We start from the raw sequence: 23,686 nt of genomic DNA on the forward strand, positions 1-23,686 counted from the left end.
AGTAATTCTGAAAGCAGCTTGAAATGGTACCTTCATAGAACCTGTTCCTTAAGTTGGATTTGAATAACAGGACCTCAGTAGGTGTGTTACTCCAGGACCAGAACATCTCTTCTGTTTCTTTACCAGACTGAAAGTAGTTTTTTTCTGCTTTCCTATCTTCAGCAAGCTCCACCATCCTTTGAGAAGAGGTAGTGTAAACAGAAGCAGGGCGAACAAAAGGAGGAGAAGGGAGAGTTTGGCTTACTCTAGCATCTTCCGTCTGCTTGACTGCATGACACCACGGGACATGCAGCAGTCCATGCTCAACTATATTTTCATTTAAAAATACGGATAGTTGAGAAATAGCATCACCAAGACCACTGGGCAACCTCATGTTCCTGGGAGCAGCAAAAAACTTAAGTTTTGGAGCAAGGCTAATAAGGTTTCCAAGTGAATTTCTGCTCTCCTCCCAAGAGTTGTGGAGGCCCAGGTCTCAATAAGGACAAACCTTTAAACATTTTAAGCAGCAGAGAGAAATCTGTAAATTGAAATGTGAGCGCAACTTCATCACAATTTGTCACCAGTGTTTAAATGAAGATGAGGAGCTCTAAGAGGTCAGTTTGTCAAATAACCACGAGAAGAAACCTTGCCAGCTTAAGGCCCCGCTCCCCACCCTGGTTAATTTTTTTCTGACTATGAGATTCTAACTACATTCATATCCATGCTGGAGAGCATGTTCAGATGCTAAGTGTAGAGCACTAATTATTGGTTATTTGTTTTGGAAGTATTTGTACTATCCAGGACCAAAACCTCCACATCTGGTGTTATTTTGTTGCCTTTTTTTTTTTTTTTGGTGTAATATGTATCTGTGTATGAAGTACCCTTTATGCATTTTCACTTAAGCATAAAGCTTCAAGAGCAGTCTCCACCTTAAAATTGATCCTAGTGGTTTTGCCTTTTTAAAAACAAAACCACTCTGTGACACTGTGGGTGGTTGGGTATGTTGTAATCCTGTCATGCACTTGGGTGCCCAGACTGCAAAGAATCTCAATTTTTAAGCAGGCAGGAGAATTGCTTTACCTGAATGGAAAGCAGGCTGCCTCAACGGCTGTGGATGATGCCACCCAAGTAGGCTGAGAGGAAAAAGCCAGTAAGATTCTCCTTTTAACTCAAAACTACCTCTTGACAAACCATTTGATTTTGACTTGTATTACACTGTTGTGGTATTTCTGTTCCAGTATATGGAATACTGTTCTGTTATTAAAAACATGCTAACAGAACCCAGCACTTGATGGTATGGGGGAAGCAGTAAGCAGAGCAGGCTATCGAAGAACACTGTGAAAATCAAAATGTGCTATGGAAAGGAGGCATGTTTGAGTATGTAATCCTAGGGAGTCAGCTGGGCTGCCAGACTGTTTGGGGAACAAGAAATGCTGGGTAAGTTGATGGGATACAGGCTTTGATTGCTACTAAGTGAGCTGATCCAGATGAGTGAAAATCCATTTTGCTGATAAGATTTAACGTGTGACAACAGCATGGCGAACTTGCTGGAAAAAAAGACTGCAAAGATATCTTAGAGTATCAGACTACAAACTGATTTTTGATCAAAGCCAAGAAGAAAGTTGTCTGTATGTTCCAGAGGGACTGTATCTTGTCTGGAGCCTGACTGTGAGAGATCCAAGCTATTGAAGCCGAAAAAGTATCTTTTAGCATTTCTCCTTCAATAGTAAAGGAAGGCTAAAAGCTATGTGATGGTTGTGAAAGTGGACAGATGTCAGTGTGGAATGCTTCTGACAGGCTGATTGGTCTGATTTTGAAGGAAGCATTGCTAAATGTCAATCATCCAGGTATTCTTTTCTTGACTCCATTAGTTTTAAGGAGCAGAAGGAACCTTACAAAAAATGGTAGGCCATGTAGTTTTTATGGATTCTGGGATTCTCTTTCAGCAGCCAGTTCAAATTCTTCAAAGTCAGATGAAGTGAACGACCTTCCCACTTCTCTAGCTGATAAGTGTCTCAAAGATTTGTTATTTATATTTTATTTACAAAGAAAGATGAGAGCTATTTGAAGTGACTGATACTTCAGTGAGAAAGGGATCGAATAAATTAACTGGCTTGGTTACACAGGCTTAGCCAAATTGAAGGAGTATTAACAATATACTTGAATTCTGTAGCATGACAGTGATTCATTGCACCCAAGCAGTTTCTTGCAACTTAAGCACCATCTTCTTTGTGTCCCTTTTGCAATGCTATTTTTCTTTTCTGAAGACAGATTGTTCCTGTAATAAAATATCTGTCATGGCCTATCCCTTGCTTAATTATGACCCCAAAATACTTTTGAAGAATGGTGGTGATTTAAAAAAACAATGACTTCACTACAGGTGGTGCATTGTTGGACACTATAGTTTGTCTATGTCTATGAAATAGGATTAAGTCACTCAAATTTGAGTAGTTCTATTATAGATATTCCCCATCAACAAATTACTTTCTCTAATTTCTGAACAACAGATAACCTTTCTTGTGTTTTGCTGTTGGTTTGCAACTGAAATGATACTGCATGTGTCATTTTAACGTGCACCTGGAAGTCTCAAACATTCTCAGACAAAGCCAAGTTGGAGCATGACGGTATGTCATTAAAACTAAGTTCTCGATGGACAGCAGAGACGAACCTATTCATTTATGATTGCTCCTCACAGACATGGAGCAGTATGGAATGAGAAAGGCAAACCTGAAGCAACAACAAAACACAACTTTCATGATAAATGTAGAACTGCAAACCACTGGAACATAGTGCCAAATTGTGGTTTATGTTGCATTGTGACAGAACACTGTGAGGAAGGATAATATTGCCAAATATTAGCAACAGTCAATTCCTTTGTGAGAAATTAAAAGCTACATTGAGCAATTGTTCACATCTGTTCAACATTCTCTGTATTAATATGACATTTTGTATTTCAGATGTAGTATGGCAGTATTTTCACTTAAAAAATGAGATAATTATTTAACATATGCATTTTGTGTTGTCATAGCGTTATTAGACATATACAGATAAAACCAAATTCTTGCTTTTTTTTTTTTTTTTTTTGTCAACACAAGTTGGAATGAAGATATTTCTAATCAGCTCAGAGAATAAATTGTTAGAATATACTGGCTGAAATATATTGACTAACAGCAACTGTAAGGTGAGAAAATGAAATTTATGAGAAAAGTAAACCTGGAGTAGGTTCAAAGCTACAGTGAGAGCAGCAAGTTTTATGTAGCACAGTGATTAAGGAAATGTGAGTCAACTCTGGGAGATGTAAAGTGTTTGTAAAAACCCCTTTCCATTTAGGAATGTTTGATGAGTAAAGGGGAATGAAAGAAAGACAGAGAAACAGGCCTCAAAGCAGCAGAGGATCAAGGGAGATAGCGATGAAGGTGGAAGGCAGATTAATAATCTTTGACAACCATCTAAAAAGATGCATTAGGAGATAGGTGAGTTGGGCATAGTAGTAAACATTTTGGCACAATGTGGAATTGGGAGCCCTGGAAAAGGTTGAGAGTGTGAAGGACAGAAGTGAGAAAACAAAAAAATGATAATGAGGGGCGTAGTTTTGAAAACAAGATGGGTAATAACATCAGTATTTGGTATGGATATGGGAAGTGGTAGACTGAGAACAGGAGTAAAACAAGCAGCTATCTGATGTGACCATGGTATGTCTGCAAGACAACTGATAACATGGGATTAAGCACAGAGCAGAACGTAACTCGTAATGTAGCAGCAAATGTGGTAGCTGAAATTATGATGAAGGATCAAGACAGTTTTGATGAAGAGTTGACAAGAGAAGAGGGGGATAATCTCTGAACGTCATCTGGAATGATTCTATTGCATTAAAACAAATAAAGATTCTCAAAAGTCATGAAAGGAGATCAGCTTTAACCACCCATTGAGAGTAAGAGATAAAATCCAGTAAATTAGAGGAGACTATTTGTGATATTTACTTTGTTTGCAAAGAGGATAATTTTTTAAGGTACTGAATATCTTGTCTACACTAAGCAATAGTATTAGCCTCCAGACTTTTGTGGCTATTTTGACAAGTCTAAATGTGTATTTTAAAGTTAATATTATTTACTTTAAATAGCAGTGTATTCTGACTTTGTCTTTAGAGGATTTGAGTTGTTTTGGTCTGAGGTAATCTGCAATATTTATCATAACATTATTTGTTTACCTTTTTTTTTTTTCTTCATATGAATCATTTTTGAGGTGTCCTAGGAATTCCTGCAACAATGATCATAATGAAGATCATATCTCCACTACAGTGACCTTTATTACAGAAAAAAAAAATAAGGCTTAACATTTCAAATTATCCATTCCAAGAGACATTATGTGGTGGAATGTACTTAGAAATGAAGAAATAGTATTTTCAGTTGCAGATAATGTATCCCAAATTGTATTCATTTAACTTTTAATTCCTGTTGTTAGTGCTACTACATCAGTTTGAAAGACAAAGGTTTTGGTGCTCCTTGTTAGCATCAGTAATATTGCTTTCACTGTAGAATAATCCCATTAGAACAAATTGGGTCAGCCCAACTGAGTCCCACTCCACTGCTCTGTTGATCCTAGAATGATTTTAATTTTCTTTTAAGACAGATCTTAATTTGGTCATTAAAATGTTTTTATGAAGTGAAATGTATGGTGACTAGAAAAACTAAGCAAGAATGTCAGAAGTATGGCAACCTTAACTTGGTGTATTGGTATTCAAAATGATGTCATGGTAATGCATATGTAATAAACACATATATTAACTGATACAAAATTACTGACACTGCATGGGACCAGTATAATATATATCATAAAGCCAATCGAATGGTGTAATAAAAGATTAAGTTTAGATAAAAATATTGACAAGATATTTTCAGGATTGCCACAGTCAAGTGCTCAGAATGACTGTTTTGATTTTGATTTAATCTTTTTTAAGAAATAAGTGCTGTATTTTTTAAAATATTTATTTTTTTTCTTTTGGTAGGGAGTTGTTTTATTTATGAGTTTTTATCTTTAGAAAGAGCAGGCCACATTTTGAAGATTTTCTGTGGAACCATTAGAGACTGAAAACTTCATTAAAAAAAAAAAAAAAAGGCAAGATTCTTTTACAATCCCAAGACTCTCAGAGCAAGAACTTCAGGCAAACAGTCAAATATTATGAAACTTCCCATGAAGTTCAACAGCACTTGTAAGAGACGTTGTTTTTCACATATGCATTAAACTTTCTTAAGGATGATAATCCCACCTTTAGGGCTGGTGGTATAGGCCCTGCAAGCAGGGACATGCTGTATAGAAAAGTTGAATAACCTCTGAATACAGCTGAGGATAAAATTAGTCTGGGCAATGGAACTCTGTGGAATCTTTTTCATGCTTCATGGTTTGACTGGATGGTCAAAGCAATATGTAATTTGATACATTGTTATGCCTGGAATTAGCTCTATTTTCCTTTTATTTTACTGTCTGATCAAATTAAACTTCTGCAACTTCACTTTTTTATGTCACTTGTTCTAGTCAAGCCCAAACAAAAGAAACTTAATCTAATTAATGTGTATACTGAAAACATATACTAAAAGGAAAACTAGACATTCAACATAAATATTACGGATTTTACAAGGTCTTCTGCTCTGGCCTATGCTAGATCCCAAGGATAGGTCTTCAAGTGACTCTGAGTAATGAAATGTTTAGAAATCACATTACAGAAGTTGCCAAGAGGGTGAGATGCACCCAACATTTAGTCATCATTTTCAGTAAATTTCCATCTTATCACAGTGCCCACAATTCTACTAGGGCTTTGAGTGTAATGTAACCACAAGAAAATCCACAGAGGCATGCAGTGAGGTTTGGGTTTTTTTGGTGTATTTTTAGTGTGTGTGCGTGTGTGTGTTGAGATTTATTTATTTATTTATATAAATTTGAGAAGCACATTGAGTTCATTGTGTGTTTTAGTGGACAAATTTCAGTGCAAGAAGGAAAAAATTATGTAACGTGGGGAGTGGTGGAGGGGAAGTTGGGGTGGATCAGGAGCCTTTAGCAGTGGAGAAGAACAAGGAAAGGCCAAGAACATTGCATGTTTTTACCACCAACTATATTAGCCACAAGCACTCTCCTCAACACCCTAAAGGATCAGTGACTGCACACCTGATCACCTCTCACATTGGTAGAGATTGACTGACAGGCAGAATGTTCCTCATCCAGCTAAAAGCCATAGAAATGCAAATTTGCAGTTTTTATAGGATTCCTTTATTCCAAGGTGTTGAAAATGCTGGTACCAAAACACAGGCTTTCACTAATGCTAGGAAGAAGATAACTTAACTGGTAATACAGTTCTGTGAGTTGACTTCTAGAGAGAAGAATAAAGAGACAATTAATGTGTACACTTTTATGTTATTCACATATAAATAGGGGAAAAAAAGATGGAGCTCATTCAGGTGTTGTTTTTTGTTGTTGTTGTTGTTTTGTTTGTTCATTTTGTTTTAAATAGGAACACAAGGAAGACTGTTTTTTCTCCTTCTTATCTCTAGAAGTCAAGTGCCAGAACGGGAGCATCCCTGAGAGAATACTGGAGAGCATGTTGTTTTATCCAAGGAAGAAAGATGTTAGTAACTGAATTGTATAATCCCCAATCCAGAACTGACATCTGAAGTAGATATGTTTTAATATTATGTCAGGGATTTTAACTAGAGTAGACTTTAGTGCAAGACATTCACTTTGGAAGAAGTCAGAAAGTTCAGTCCTCTGTAACAGCTTACTAGACAGATTATGTCTTCAGAAAACATCTTTTATTTCTTCCTCTGTTCTTTGTGGTCTTGAGAGTAGAACGCTGACTGTGGCAGCGTGTAGATGCTTACTATGCTGTTGTAACTGTTTACAGGGGAAATAACACACTTCACTTTCCAAGATAGCCAGTGCAGCTCACAAGAGTCCATTTGTGTTTCCAAGGTCTTGAGACTTATGGAATGCTACTCACATTACTAACAATGATAGTCAAACTAAAAAGAAAACAAAAACCAACCAACCCACCAACCAAACCAAACCAACAAACAAACAGAAATAAAATACAACTTGGATTTGGATTTAAATGCAATTTATAATGGAAAGAAAGAATTTTTTCTGATTCATCTTCTGCACAGTCAAAATCTGGGATTTATTAAGGCACTAAATATGAACTGGTTCTTTTTTGTTTGTTTAGCATTTTTCTTACTATTGCCATTATTCTTCAAAATAAAAGGCATTCTAAGGCTGTCCAAAATTTGAAAAAATACAAATTATAGGGTGTTTCTCCTATAAGGAATAAGGATATTAGTATTTAACACAGGAGATAAAAAAAAAAAAAAGGCTACTAATATAATGCATCTTAATTACATGCATATTTATAAAAAAACAACAGAAGTACTCTAAATGAACTATAAAAACATTCCTTTGGCCTGTTTATTAAACATAAAATTATATGTTTAAGAACCACAAGTTAAGAGCCAGACATTGGGTTTTATTTCTTCAAGGGCTGGTCTAGTTATTTCTGATTAGTTGCTGAGACATTTTAAAAACTATCAGATATATTTACCCAACATTTGCTTGGCTGACTCTCAGGGAGAGGATCAAGAAAGGAAATGGAGAACACAAGTGATAAACTATTCCCAGGAACGTTATGAAGCTGGCAAACTCTCAAAATCATGTTTTACTGAGGTTCAGATGAACTGCATATTATATACAGTCTTTGGAAAACAAGCTAGGTTAATGCATTCTCTGCTGGGGTCCATGAGTTTAAGAGGAAATGTGTACTGAATATGCTGTACTTTCTGTTGTTTTATTTGCTGGTAAGCAGTCATAGCGTAAGATGACTACAAAAAAAACTACTAAATGACTACTAAAATGACTATAATGACTACTAAAAGCCATATTTCTGGAAGTATGAAGAGCATACTGACCAACCTGAGCATGCTTGGATTGTTAAAATAGTCTGGCTCAATCATAGAATCATAGAGTCACACAATCATATAACCATAGAATCATAGAATGGTTTGAGTTGGAAGGGACCTTACAGATCATCTAGTTCCAACCCCCTGACATTGACAGGGACACCTCCCATTAGACCAGGTTGCTCAGAGCCCCAGCCAACCTGGCCTTGAATGCTTCCAGGAATGGGGCATCCACAGCTTCTCTGGACAACCTGTTCCAGTGCCTCATCAGTGAAGAATTTCTTCCTTATATCTAACCTAAATCTATCCTCTTTCAGTTTAAAACCATTACCCCTTGCCCTATCATTACATGCACTTGTAAAAAGTCCCCCTCCAGCTTTCTCATAGGCCTCATTTAGGTACTATATGTCTATGACACTAATGATGTGCTTCTTCAAAGTTCTTATTTTTCTATTTATTGTTAATTTTATTTGTATTAATTACAGAAGAGCTAACATCATTTTTATTGCTACTGTACACGTACATTTTCTTTCAAGAATGTCTTGCTAAAGTTGCCTTATTATATTGTTTGTAGCTAGGTATTCTAAAAATGTTTTTCTCCATGTAAACAAATGCTAGTTCCCTGTTTCAGACAAATTACCTCTTTACATTGCCTTCACAGAAGTATACTTATGGTATGCTTAATTCATCTTTTGCCACCAGATGCTCGGTTAATGGGTAGATATGTGATACTAGAGAGAAATTCCAGTTGTACTTGTTGCATGAAAGTTAATATAGATTTCATGAGAAAAAATGATTAGTGATAACAGAATTGTATCTACAGAAAAAAAAATAGGAAGAATTATTAATAAGTAGAAAAGCATCTGTTTCATCTACATCACATCAAAATTATTTTAATCACTAATAATCTCTAACATAGTCAAAGTGACATGAAATAGACACAAAACTGCCACAATGTGAGAGTTATAGACACTGACATACACATTCTCTTGGTGAACTTGCCAAGACTAGCCAAGCCACTAGAAATGGCTCCACCACTGTAAAAAACTGACTTAAAAGGAAGGATCCTGAAGTCTGAGACCAGCTCCATCTAAATGCTATATGTAATTTACAATATTGGATCCACTTAAAGGCTATGGTAACATCTTATAATTGGATGACATCTTGCAATTAATTTTTGATTAGTACTGTTTAATGTATAAATGAGCTTCTCGGTTGCAATACAAAACTATTAATGAAAGCTAAAATTATAAAACAGAAAAGCCAGAAACTTCCATGAACTAGTAACTTTGCTATTCAGCAAAGAAAGAGTTTCAAGTAAAATAATTTAGTATGATAGGCACAATTCATTGCTGAGCTCTCAGTATGGAAATGATTACGTTTAACAAAATAATCATCATCACTGGTTTTATTTTCTGCAAATTTCCTACTGCTCTTGAGAGGAAGCTAAAGTAGTGGCATTTCAACAGGTCATTACTGTACTAATATATTGTTTAGGAGATTGCAGATATGTGCATATTGTAGATAGGAGATCAACCACAGAATATATGTGCATGATATAAGCAGACAGAGGTATCTTTGGCAAAATCCAGCTCATGACATATGGAACGACCAGAAGAAATACTCACTCAAAGATTGGAGAGATACAGTGCATTCAATTTTGTGAGATTCCTTTTGCTTTTTGTGTTTAAAAACAAAACCAAATGAAACAAAACGAAGCAAAACAAACAAACTTACTACAAATACTATTTGTGGAAACCTGTATTTTGGAGTGAATTAAAATCACATAAAACAAAATCTTTCTCTTTTGATGTGTGGAAAACAACAGTTCCAGTGTTTTTCTGCTGTAGGATCCTCATGAAGAATTAAAAATCTCTGCTTGTCTGGTTAGGGGTTTTGCTAACATGTGCTCTTACTCCAGCTCCCTTTTAAGCCTATCAGGAGCTTGAATGCATATCTTGGTCTGGGCCCTCTGAAGTCAACCTGTCTCTGTTTCCTTCTGGAATTTAACCAGGAAGTGCTTGAACTACCAAGCTGTAGGCTGATACCAAGAGATCTGCAGACCTGAGAAATTCAGATAAGCCCATACAAGCTTTGAACCTCCAATTCTTTTGAAGTTTGTCTATCATGAAGTGTAATTTCACTGCTGTCTGCAGACAATGCTAAAACATGAATGGAAACAGATCTCTGTTTTGGAAAGCTACTGCGGGTGGATTAAGGACAAACGAATAAATACAACTATATATGGAAATACAACCTTCTTCAGAGAAGCACTCTCTCTCTGCGCACTTGAGTATTTCCCTGCATCCATAACAACAACAACAACAAAAGCTCATAAAATAGGTTGATTTTCTACTTACCCCTTCATTTTCACTGTGGGTGATCTGATGCAGTGATATGTTCCTTAAACATTTATTTTTCTATTTATACAGACAAGCTGTTGTTGTTTACCATTTTTTCCATTAAACTGGTCACGGGTGTATATTTGAGGGAAAATCCAGCAGTAGCCAGAAATTGCTGTAAGTAGAAGGAAGAGTGAGTAACCCACAGGCATTGACAGGGACTCATTGTGGAGCAGAGCAAGTACCCAGCACATGAGCCTATGCCAATTTTTCTTAAGACTGTCAGCTCTGTCTGCTAGGTATGATGGCATAATATCATGAGACATTTTGTCCAGAGTTAGACTGTTTTTAATAATGACAAATAGCAGATGCTTCAGGAAAGTATATGAGGACTGGGAAAGTGCAGGGTGATACTTCCTCTTGCAAACCCTGCCAGATTCTGATAGACTTTGATAAAAGATGTTTCCTGACCAAAATGTTGTATAGATGTTCCCATGTTAAAAGCTCTTATAGACTTTCTTTACAAATTGTGGGTTCAAAAGCCTATTCCTAAGAGAAAAAATCATACAGCAATGAATTCTGCAAAGTCTGAAGTCATCTATAATTAAACGTCTTCTACAACTATGTACTTTTCTGAAAAAAGTAGTCTTTTTTTTTTTTGCTTATTTTTTTTATGCATTTTGTGCTATGATTTATCACTGATCACTCGTTATCTGTCTTCTCCATGAACTTCATCATTTTACTGCCTCAATGCTGAAGAGAAGGTTTTGGGTAGATCTAAGTGATAACCATCCAATACCTAAGAGGAGGTCATTGAGAAGACAGAGTCAGGCTCTTCACAGTGGGAGGGCAAAAGATGATGGACTGAAACAAACAAACAAAAAAATGTTATATGGGACATAATGAAAAGCTTTTACACCATGAGAACAGTAGAAGAGGCTGCCAGTGAGGCTGTGCAGTTTCCATCCTTGGAGGTTTTCCAAGATACAGCTGAATAAATGCAGAGGATATATAAAATAATCCAAAAGCTGTGAGTAAATGAAGACCTGTCAAACACTTACAGCAAATTTAGACCCTATTAATTGGTAGTTTTGATTAAATCTGGATTTACCTGTGTGTATTTCTTTGCATGTATTGACCCTGTTTCTTATCTGTCATTTAATGTCCATATTCTCCTCCTAAATTCCTTTACTCAGTATAGCTTTGAACTGCTCTGATTATTTCTGTATCATCAGAAAGCTTCATTACAGAGTGAACAACTAAGCAAATTATATATTTAAGTTTTGTGTTATGCTGTTATCTGTTTTTAAGGCACCTTAAAATCTACTGGAAAATGAATACTCGCTGTAAATGATGTAGATCAAAGAAGAATGAAGATAGAAAATTTTGTTTCTAGTATCCATGCTTTTTAAAAAAAATATTTTTTGCACTGTTACACTTTTTGACCTAGCTTGCCAGAGTTTAGGGCAATTTCTTTTTATTGTAATTGGACATGGCTTTCATTTCTGTGGGATGGCTCTTTTGTTAGACTCATTTACTCTGATGTTTAACCATGATATTGTTATATCATTCCTTCCAAGGTCATTTGGATTGATAGAATGTGTTTGTTCAAAGCTTCTACTGTCATATGTCTCATACTTTTTGGCTGCTTCTTATCATTTTCCATTAATAAATTTTCCAGAGTAGTTTAGTAATTACATGTTAGATCAAGTCACATATATGTTAGTATGAACTGAAGAATTGCTTATCCTTTTATGTATTTGCTAATTTGTTGCTCATAGAAGAAATCATTAATGGCATATAAAACCGTAAGTTTTGGGTGAGGCTTTCATGACATCTACCTAACCCACCACACAGACTGGATTCTATTAGCTTTCTCTCCAGTGCAGTGACTCAATGAGTGGCTCATTGCATATACTCATTATTGAACATATGATGGCTAGTTAAGGGAAGGGTTTAATGATTTAAGCTCTTGGGGAAAACTGACTGCTTTTCAAAAGGAAGATTTGACCATGTTAGTATTGTGTGCATCATTTTGATCCCTCAGTGGTTCCTGATGCCCCATTAATGTGGCATTTCTGCATTAAAGGCTTATGTTTAACACTACTAATACAATACAGAAAACAATCTGTAAACACTTTATTTCTGCATTATCATTGCCCTTATTGTTTTAATAAGCATAGGGTTGACATTTGGGCTTTTTCTTTCTTTTTCTTTCTTTTTTTTTTTTTCTTTGACTGAAGCTCTAAAACTATTCATCTGTTTTTAGAGCCCAAAATGTTGACAGCAGAATATAAGTCCCAAAGCTAACAGGCTTCAAGAGAAAAACACTAATCAGTAGGGAAAAGGAAAATTACTTTTTAAATTTCATTTACATAAATTACAGCTTTTCTCAGTGTTTTCAGTTATACTTTTTGGAATGTGTTTGCATTCTGGCTGTGGAAACACAGTGTCATTACTGAGTATACAGGTACATATGTTCAGGGAAGGAAAAAAGTTGCAAGAGCAAGAACCTCAGGCACTTGTGCATTTATAGTACTAAAATGTAAAAAGTAACTACCACGTTGTCCTGGACTGTAAAAAATATCCAGATGAGATGAAAAGAATGACCATAGCCAGATGGGACTGAATGTCTTTCATTCCAAACCACAAGAAAAAAAAAAATCCACCTACCAAGGAAAGTTTATTCAAGCTGAATGAGTCTTGCAAAATAATGTGAGTTTTGTCAGATCAGAGCCTGCAACGCCACCCAGTACTACAGTATCCTGCATCTATGGGCTACGCATTACATATTAGATGGATTTTTTGGATAGTCTTTCCAGAGTTTCATGGAGACCATACTGAAAAAGAGTAACCCAATAAGAGAACGGTGAAAAGGAAGGTCATCTGGTTCCTATTTGTGACTGAGGTCAACTTTATGCTGAACTCAAGAAAAGAAACTCAAGTCTTTTAGGTTTTGGTACACTGTTACCAAAACCTGAACAGAGCAGTAAGTTACATTCAGGTCTGTCAAGCTGTTGACTGAACTGAAGGCTAAGTCAGTACCTGAGAGACATTTTCATAGTGCTTGAAAATAGATGTGATGAACTTTGATGTCTGTGTGAAAAAAGCGACTTTGCCTAAGAGATATTTTTATTCCACCTGGGCTGGAATGGAGGTGGTTAGGGTCAGATTGGAAAGGTCAGAGAGGGAAGAAACCATTGTAGATGATAGTAGTGGGGGAAAAATAACAAGAAAATAATAAAATGGAAAATCTGATTGAAACCAGAAAACATGAAAACATTCCTATGCTAGAAATGGATAAGATGTACTTTTTGGGGGAAAGGGACAAGACACGACAGACACCTGTATTAGCTGTTCCTGAAAGAGAAATCAGTCTGTTTCCCATACCATTTGCTACTTTTTCAAAATAAACTTCTCACAGTTTGAAAGGCAGAGATACAAGGTTATCACAAGACATCTATTGCACATCTGGATTCCGTAGGTCATGAGGGAACACCACTCAGCCACGTGTGCTGGCACTGATGCTAGAAAGGCTGTCAACTGCACTCTACACATTTACATCCACACTCTTGTGCTTGGATCAATTTTCCCAACATTGTACACTTCTGAACTATTCATTTACTGCCTGTGTTGTGTAAAGACAATATGTGTATCAACAATCTAAAATATCATTTGTTCTAATTACTATAACCCCCCCGGAAGCTTGCTATTGCTGTATTTTATTTCATTTGGCTATTGTGTACAACTGAATGGCCAGTTCAGACTTCTCTAGTCTTTTTTTTTTTTTTTAGCTTTGACTTTTTTTTTTATTTATTTATCTAGAATAGTACGTAATGGGGTAAACTTTGTTGCTAGTTTCATTTTCCCATGTTTTGTTTCTCTGAATGTAATGAAGTTGAATAAGTGATTTTGTGGGCAGACATTGGCCCTGTCAATCTAAATATTTTGATTAAGGCTAGTCTTTTTTAACCGAGTATGTCTGTCAAATACTCTTGTCCTCTCTGGTCTTTGGGAAGTCAAGCAATTGATTCAGTTCTTACACTAAACATCTAAGCATGAATCTCCTCACTTTGAAGTCAATGGCATGACCCTCTTTTTTTTTTTTTTTTTTTTTCTTTTGGTGGGAGCAGGCACACAAGCAGGCTCACTTTATGCAGAAGAATGCAGACAATTTAATACTTTCAGACCAGAAGTCTTGGCTGCTAATGTTCTCACATTCTTCATACCAGATAATGTTATACTTACATGACAGCTAAAAAGTATCTAGGTGAATTTCAGTAATGTTGTGATATGGAGGACAGTGGGTTAGACAGCTAAGTTGTTAGTTGTAAGGTATTCAGCATTTTATACTACGCCTGCTTATGGACACTTGACCTTATGAACACAGTAAACATCAGAGTAGATTTAATGTAGGAGGTAGCCCTGGTACAAAGAAGGATCCTGTGTGCTACTAGTGTATAATGTAGTTGTCTAAGGCTAGCCACGTTTGCCTAGGACCTTGCCCTTTTATGTGCCTCCATGCTGTAAAGCAGTACTTGTAGACACTTAATAACCTCTGCTGACCTCTTGTCCTAAGCATAAGTATTTATAACCTCTTTCTGAAAGGATCAAGCAGAGTTCTTCTATAAGATATCTGGACTATCTGTCTCTTTTTGTCATGTAAAACTACTCTGGCTCTAACCTGGCATCCACAGTTCCCTCTATGAAGCATGAGATCTGGGCTGTCCCCAGGTAAGCTCCTTAACTGACAGCAGCTGCTGCTGACCACTGACACCCAGTCTTTCTCCCTGCCACCCTCTCTCTCTCTAGCATGATGAATGCAGAACCGATGCCTGAACAATGGCTTATCTTCAAAGTGGAGAAGTTCACCCTCCCACTCCACCCCCCTGCATTGTTTATAACCTGATTGTTTATAGTCTTGCGGTTAAAGTGTTTCCTGGGAGATGTGGTTTCGCTTGCCTGCATGACAGGAGTGTATTGCACTTTGTCTTCCTAATTGCTGCTCATCTTTTGTGTGAAAAAGGGAGGAGAAGAAATCCCCATGGGCCCTTTTAGAAAGACAGCCACAGCTATAGAGGTTCTGAGAGTGTCTCCTGTACAGCTTTCAGGGGACCGTGGCTGAGGCACTGGAAAGAAGGAGTTCCAGCCACTGAGTCCCCTCAGGCTGCGTAGTGGTGTCGGTCACTCTGGGCTTCTCAGATACTTTAAGGTCACAGCATGGTATCCATTGAATTTAAGGTAGATGAAGTAACACTTGATTAAATAAGTTCAAGATGCAGTTATAGTTGGTACTATATTCCCTGTATTTCAGACGTTTGCAACTTTTTTGCATCTAGCCCCCTGTACTAATTGCCATCTGAAGCAGGAAATGTTAACAGGGGAAGTGGATGTATGTTAATGCCCAGAGGTGTGGGTTTCAGTCTTGTGCTGAAATTAGGACTATCATGGATGTCTCAGATCCTTTGTGTTTTGCTTGTGTACTCCTGAGATTCTGCTGGTGTGACTCTACCCAAGAGATTTAACAATGTTAAAGAGAAAGGTTTGGGACATCATGCTACTTTGATGCTACAATATACCATTTTCACCCCTCCTGAAGACCAATGTGTAAGGCCAGGTCTAGGAGTCTGGCAGTGCCAAACAGCTTTACATTCCACCCACTTTTGCTGAAGGTGGGAACTGCTGGTCTAGAGTTTTGTTCATCATCCATCTAATTTAGGGAACTGCAAAAAGGCAAACCACACAGATGCAGGCTTCCCAGACCTCCCTTATAATATGGGATTTCCTGTATTGTGCATTCAAACAGTACATCCTGTATATAAAGCACACAGGAGATAATTTTTTCCATATTTTTCTTGTTTGGCTCATATCTGTTCTTCCCAGGCTGCAGCTCAGAGAATATAAGCATTCAGAGTGTGACAGCAGGAGAGAGGGAGAAGAGGGCTCCAGCATTCCTATTTTAATATTTAAAATCTAGCATCACTATGCATTCACCTTACAGATTTTACCCCAGGATGTTCCAGTTCAACTTCATTAGTAGATTAACAAAAAAAAAAAAAGAAAAAAAAGGGTGGTGGTGGTGAAGTTTTTGTAATTCAGTGGAATTTTCCATAGGCCTTTCAGGTCTGGTACACCATCAGTGAACATTTTATTACTTGTGATCATTGTTCTTGTTTTTTGTTTGTTTGTTTGTTTGTTTTAACTCTCCTGTTATATAAAACCTTTTCTACACGACAGGAAGTCACAGGTTTATTCCTTCTCTTTGATGATGCATTGAAGTAGGACCTGAGTGGTTCTTTTGCTCTTCTGGCATCAAGACTCTTTGGTCTAATGGAGAAGTATATGCCATGAACCAGTGGTGCATGACATTTTAGTGCTTATTATAATTTCTTGTTTCCTTAAGAAGCTAAGAAAATGCTGTGTATTAAGTAAACTTAGACTGGGTGGAGTGAGCAGGAACATCTGCATGTCTTATGTTATGACTCCCCTAGCAGTCATCTATAGTGCTATATAGCTCCAAAAAGTCTCTCAAGCATATAGATGGTGTCGTTCCAACAAGCTGGAACTGCTGGCTACAGCTGATGTTTCAGTAAGTCATTTTATCTGCAGCTGCCTTCATCTGTTGCTGGCTTTAGGGAAGAATACTGAGTGTCCTTAGATTTTATTTGCTGAAGGAGGGACAGAATCCCAAAGGAGAAGAAACCAAAGCCAAAAGAAATTTAAAAACTAAATTAAAAAAAAAAAGGAAGAGAAAATATAAATTCTATAAGAGAAGACTGCAGATACAAAGAAGTCTTAGAAAAGGTTACATCAGAGATGCCTTTTAAGTCCACGGTGGGACCCATTGCATGGAATTGTATTCAGCAGGATGATCTCCTTGAATTCAGCCACTATGTTACAATCCACTACTGACATAGATCTATTTAAATGCTTATTCTATTTCAGAAAATGTTCTGAATTATTACAGATAAAACAGTAGTGACATAGCTGATTATCAGACCACAAATACGTATTAAAAAAAAAAAATTGTACTCTCACCTTTCCTCAGAACTCAGAACATTTATTGTGACAATCAACTTATACTTGATTCCTTTTTTTGTGTGTGACTTACCTCACAAAAGTTTCAGCAACCAGAATGGTAGCTGTTGACTTGCTCGGTTTGGTGTTACTTTGCTTATAGGTGTATATGATCTGAAAGGAAGTCTCTAACTTCACAATCCTGTTTTATTTGTAAAACTGAACACAATATTAAAACGTGTTAGAGGGAGGGATTTCAGTTTACATTATACATCAATATCATTTAGCTGTCACTTCAGCTACTGCACTTATCACCCTATTCCTTTCACCACCAAGGCTCAGTCCAGTGAATGGCATTTCCCCTAACCCTTTTCCCTCTGCTTCTTCATTTTATTTCTCTGATCCACTTTGAGTGAATAATATTAAATTACTTTCAACATTAAGTGCTAACTTATAAATGAGAGCTCAATTAGTTGGCTTTAAATGAGGACCTTTGGGGTTTCATCAATGAGAAAAATACATGGCTTATATTGATTTGTGGGACAAGGTGATGTATATATTCCACTGGATCTTTAATGGCAATGAGTTTTATTGCTCCGTTCAGCACATATATAATTGGTGATGTATGTTGGGGATGGGGATGGTTATGGGGTAAATCTTTCTCTTTTTGTCCATTTTATAAATGGAATTTATAATGGACAGGATTCATTCAAAGTGTTGGTTTTATTGCTTATGATAAATATACCTGCACTCAGAACTAGAATTTCTAGCTCACACTTCATAAGCAAAAACACCTACCTATACATAGCACAGATCATCCTGGCTCACCCCTGACATATTAGGTTTTGGCACCTATATTTCTTTCTGTTTTTAACAGTATTACAGTGCATATTTAGACATCAGCTCCAGAAGCAGTTTCTCACTTTCTGATTATGTTACTGTCCAGTAAAACTGTTTTTGGAACAAGATGCTTAAATTGTTTTAAAAATCTGAACACTAACTGAATCGAATAGCCATAGCCTTCCTGCTAAACTCAGGAAATCATTTTGTCTTGAAAGGTGACAGCTCTATCCATTAACATTATGAAAGGTTTCCTAGAGACAACATGAAGCTACAACATAAGTCATGCTTACAACATAAGTCATGTTCTGTAATGCTCTGGTTCAAAGTGCAAACAAATAGTTTGGGGTGTGGTATTCTTGCTGTTCATAGCAACTTTTTTAATCACTACCTCTTGCTTTAGACTAGGCAAGCTGCCTGTTAATGCTTGTTTATTGGTCTTTTTCATTTCACAGCTAATTTCACACTGATATCACCCCATAGCCACAAAGAGCCATTCCAGCCAGACTTTAGAGAGGTGAAATTCCCAGCAAGCCAATTAAGCTAAAACTGTCCCATGAACTTGCCTACTGCACCTCCCAATAGGTCCAAGATAGCATACATCACTTTCCTAAAATCAGGCAATTCCTAGCAGTAACTGGAAAGATCTTGCATGATCTTTTTGATACTAATTCATTTTATTCTTAACCAAACTAATTCCATTACCTTAAAGATGTTCAGTTTTCAATTTCTCCGTGATATTCACTTCCAAATGAAGTGGTACCCTGATACAGTATTATCTCCCTCTCCTTCATCAAGTTTGTCTCTATGGCATGATTCATGTCTGACGCCTATGAGGAAAACCTGGAGAAACTACTTCCTGGAATCAATTTTTAAGTATGTAATTTTGAATCAGAAAGACCACGGAACAATGTTATAATTTACCTTATCCAAACAATGAACAAAAGAATATTCAATGACTACAGTGGAAGGTTCATACTTATGGCCCATGGTGATTCAGCCTAGGTAATCCATGAATGTACAACTTATGAATTGTAGTTGAGACCTTAGTGAATCCTTAGTGATTACTACAGTAACTGCTGTACATTTTTTCCTAAACTCCTTGTGTTACAACGAGTGAAGAGTGCCTTCCATGACTGTGTATTCATGATTAACAGATATTAGTAGATATCTGTACATTGGGCCCATGTCAAGCAAAGGAGTACCTCAAGAAGCTAATATTTCTGTAAGTTGTCTTCAGGAGGGATGGGGTTGTCCCAATTACTTTCTTCTTCGAGGCAAGTGAAACATTTTAAAGACATATTGACCAAGTTAGGCACACGTAAAAGGTCTTTGGAGTCAGAAAGAAGAAGAAAAGCAGTTATAAGTATAAATCAAAGGGACTCCACCAACTTTAGAGCAAAACAAAACTGGAGATGAAACCAACACGAGAGAGAGACTTCATGTTGTGGAGAAACTGAGCCCAGAAAATGGACACTGAAAAGATCCTAACCCATGTATTGCTCAAAAGTGGTCAGGAAAGGATGATGAGGTAAAGATGCAAGTATTTCATTCTCTTGTTTGGTTTGAGTTTGATGCCTTTTCATTTTCCTTCCGCACACATCTGTGAATAACTTATTCTGCTTGAAGTGATGTTTTACAGTTACAAATTGTCTATCTGTAGGCCTTGACTACATGCCTATGGAAAATTGAATTTTGAATTAAAGTACCAACCAGGTATGAGCTACAAAAAGGATAACCTTAAACTGGTGGGCAGCTTCAACACAGAATTCTAGCATAAAAATCTTCATAAAAGAAAAAAAAAAAAGAGGTTCAGAAGTAGGGTCATTCACTAGAATGAATTGCATTATATCCAAGAAAAAGTGCTTGACCAAATGATCTTAAGTAATCCATGATACATGGAAGTTGCAGTCATTTTATAGATGTTGCTGTTTGGCTGTGTGGTGTCTGATTTTCACCATGCTGTGAAAATTCTAAAATGCATAGACATAGACTTCCAGAAAGATACATATGAAAGAATACAAAGTTTAAAGTGTAATAACACGAGAAATTATTTTACTGTTCTTTATTTTATTTTATTTTATTTATTTTATTTTTATTTCATTATTTTATTTTATTTTATTTTATTTTATATTCTTCTTGTCCTTCTCCCTCACTGACATTCTCTTAATCAATTAGTTAATCTCTCTTAGCTATTTTCCTGAGCATCTACTAGATGGCATCCTGCAAGATTTAGAAAAAATCAGAAGGTTGATGAACTAAATTTAGCTCATTTCCATTTACTTTTGCTCATATGAATCTTTCTTTATGTCTCTCACTTAGCACTGTAACTGTTCCAATGCTGTTTAACAAAGCTAAGCTTCATTTAGCACATACACAATGAAGGCACATTTGTATCCTTTCAGTTTTTTCCAGAAAGTTGATGCCACTTATTGGTGGTTGAGTATAATAATATCTGTCTCTGGGTGGATTTAACATCAAAATGTGTAAAGTAGCATGAACATCTGATTAACATATGGAAATATTTTTTAAATAAGGCTTTCTTTTCAAGTGCTGAAAGTTTCACAGTCTTTATACTGTTTTATGATGCTGCGGTAGCAATTCCATAGTTATAGCTATAATCTGCTTTCACATTTGATTTTTAAAACCCCAAACCTTCTGTATCTCAGTTTTGAGAAACAAAAGTATTGACTATGACATTTTTCATGTGTGGTCTTTAACAAGAGATGGAATGTACTTATGGGAAATAATGTGATACAGGAAAATGTGAAATTTTGCATATTCAACTTTTTTTTCTTTTGAAAAAGCTTCCAAACCTAAGATAATGAACACAGACCGCTGTTTGCATATGTGTAGAACACTGGATCATATAGCACCGTAGTATGCCACTATAAAGAAAAATATGGAAAAAGGGTCATACTCTGATATAAATATTAAAATTTTATGATTATACTTATCAAAACCTTAACACAGAACGTCCAGGTGAAAAAAAATTAGTTTATAGAATTTTTAATAAATATGTTCTTATTTTTAGCCTGGCGTTGTTGCTTCAAGTGAGCAGAATGGGTTATAAAACTTTGCTTGCTTTCCCTCAGCTGAATTCAAAGCTGAGGCAGGACTAAGCAATTTAAACTATTCTAGCTGAGATCTTTGATCTGCTCTGAACTTGAATGGATCTGAAACATTTTCAGCAGATCACTTGCTCAGTCATGATGTCTACTTACAAAAATGGACAGAAAAAAAAAAAGTGCATTAAAAGATATGGCAGGAAAATGTGTGAAAAGGAGTGAAGTATAGAAAGGAAAAATACTAGAAAATAAAATACTGTGTAGGAAAGGATTTAAATATGTCTAGCAAGTCCTCTTTTGCAACAGTGAGATATCCTGTTTTTAGGTAACCCTTCACTTTTACTGAGTTTCCTTTCTTTTCCACACAAGAACATGTGAAGTTCTTCATGTTTCAACTAAATTTTCAGTGCAGCAATAACAGTACTTCATCAGCTGTCTAACTGGTGGAATTGAGAAAATCATGAAAATTCACCAGTTTTATATACCTTCTACATACATCTCTGGCACTGGTTCTATAGCAATCTTGTTTGTAGAGGAGGAAATGGTCATAGCACCAAGACTGCTGGAGTCCAAGAACTGTTTAGACTACATGCTCAGACTTATGGTTTAATTTTTAGGTAGTCCTATGTGGAGCCAAGAGTTGCACTCAGTGCTCCTTGTGGGTCCCTTCCAACTCTGGATATTCTGTGATTCTATGAAAAAACAACCAATAACACATCTTCTCCCACCTCCCTTCTTTCCAGGTTCAACTTAACTCCCAATTCTTCTACCTCTTCACCCTGAGCAGTGCAGGGAAATGGGGAATGGAAGTTGCAGTCAGTCCATAATGCTTCATATGTGCCACTCCTTCTTCCTGATACTGTTCCCCTGCTCCAGCATGGGGTACCCCCAATGGGATGAACTGATGCAACATGGGTCTTAGCCTGCAGTTCTTCAAGAACTGCTCCCACATGGTCCATCTGCTCACATGATCCAAACTGCTCCAGCACGGGTCTCCCATGGGCAGCAGCTCCCCCCAGACCCCCTGCTCCTGCGTGGGCTCCTCTCCATGGGCTGCAGCTCCGGCCCGGGGCCTGCTCCTGCGGGGGCTCTCCATGGGCCGCAGCCTCCTCCAGGCCACATCCACCTGCTCCACCGGGGGCTCCTCCAGGGGCTGCAGCGTGGAGATCTGCTCCATGTGGGACCCATGGGCTGCAGGGGGACAGCCTGCTCCACCAGGGGCCTCTCCACAGGCCGCAGGGGAACTGCTGCTGCGTGCCTGGAGCACCTCCTGCCCTCCTGCTGCACTCACCTTGGGGGCTGCAAGGCTGTTTCTCTCATTTTCTCACTTCTCTCAGCTGCTGTGCAGTGCTTTTTACCCTTTCTTAACTCTGCGTTCACAGAGGTGCACCAGGGTCCCTTGCTGGCTCAGCTCTGGCCAATGGTAGCACCCTTTTGGAGCTGTCTGGAACTGGCTCTTACCTAACATGGGGCAGCTGCTGGACAATTCACTGAGGCCACCCTTGCAGCCCCCTTCCTACTACCAAAACCTTCCTACATAAGCAAATGCTTCTAATAAGCTACAACTTCTTGCAGGGTTTGGAAATTCCAGAGAGAAGATGACCAAATAAATTAGCCACAGTGATGTTCATGAAATGTTTCACACACAGCTGCTGGGGCCATGAGCATATGCAGAAATTCACAATTTTTCAAAAAAAAAGTTTCAGAAACAATGATTATGTATCTCTTACACTCCGTACAATAAACAAGCTCAGAACTTAGTGAAGCCATCAAATTTGAAATGGCCTGGGTTACACAATAGTTTATGGTGACAGAAAGATACATGTGATAGGGGAATGAGGCTGAGAGGAGTTCTTCTATTTGATTTCTTTCTGTCCAAAAAGCTGTGATGGAAAAAAGTGGACAGAGTGGCACAAAGCTACAATGGTGCCTCTTATAGATTTATCTATGTGTTGTTGTGTGTTTTTTTTTGTTTGTTTTTGTTTTTTTAAACACATTTCCTTCTGAAAACCCTGAATTTAAGTTGCTGGAGATTTCAAGTACCCAATGGATAAGATTCCTACTAGGTATACTCCAAATGAAGTTACATTTTTATTGTTACTGTAATGTCTTTACAATCTCTACAAATCAGTAATGGGCAATAAATATTGGTGTTTGGAATCCATTGATCCCATGGCCCTCTCCTTACCTTGTAGGCACAGGATTGCCCCAGGTTGCAGTGAGCGGAGATCTGGAGTGGGATGGCATCTATGCAGTTCTACACAATCCATGGTGCAGGTGTGTACTGCTCAGCTCTTCCCCAGCCCTTTGTTCTCTCCATAATTCCTATATCCACCCTCATGTTTTCTCATGTTTTCTCATGCCCCTCATGTTTTCTCTCTTTCTCCTTCGGTTCCTTCATCCTTTTCAGCTGTTATGTACCTGAATGAACAGTTGGTTGAGATGATGAGAAGAATGGGTGAGAGGGGAACATGAAAGTTAGGGAGAGGAAAATTATTACTTC

General features: G+C 37.3%; 1 long non-coding RNA gene across 1 annotated transcript in view; it reads left to right on the forward strand.

Annotated features, from left to right (window-relative positions):
* Positions 1 to 1,028: 1,028 nt before the first annotated feature.
* The window catches only part of LOC118256290 (uncharacterized), a 38,294-nt gene continuing 15,636 nt past the window's right edge, over positions 1,029 to 23,686 (forward strand). The window contains exons 1-2 of the long non-coding RNA XR_004781185.2: positions 1,029 to 1,129; positions 23,379 to 23,460. This is a non-coding gene — a long non-coding RNA (uncharacterized LOC118256290). The remainder of the gene's footprint in view (positions 1,130 to 23,378; positions 23,461 to 23,686) is intronic.

Source organism: Cygnus atratus, chromosome 2 (genome assembly GCF_013377495.2).
Source record: "Cygnus atratus isolate AKBS03 ecotype Queensland, Australia chromosome 2, CAtr_DNAZoo_HiC_assembly, whole genome shotgun sequence".
In the NCBI taxonomy this organism is placed as follows: Eukaryota; Metazoa; Chordata; class Aves; order Anseriformes; family Anatidae; genus Cygnus; species Cygnus atratus.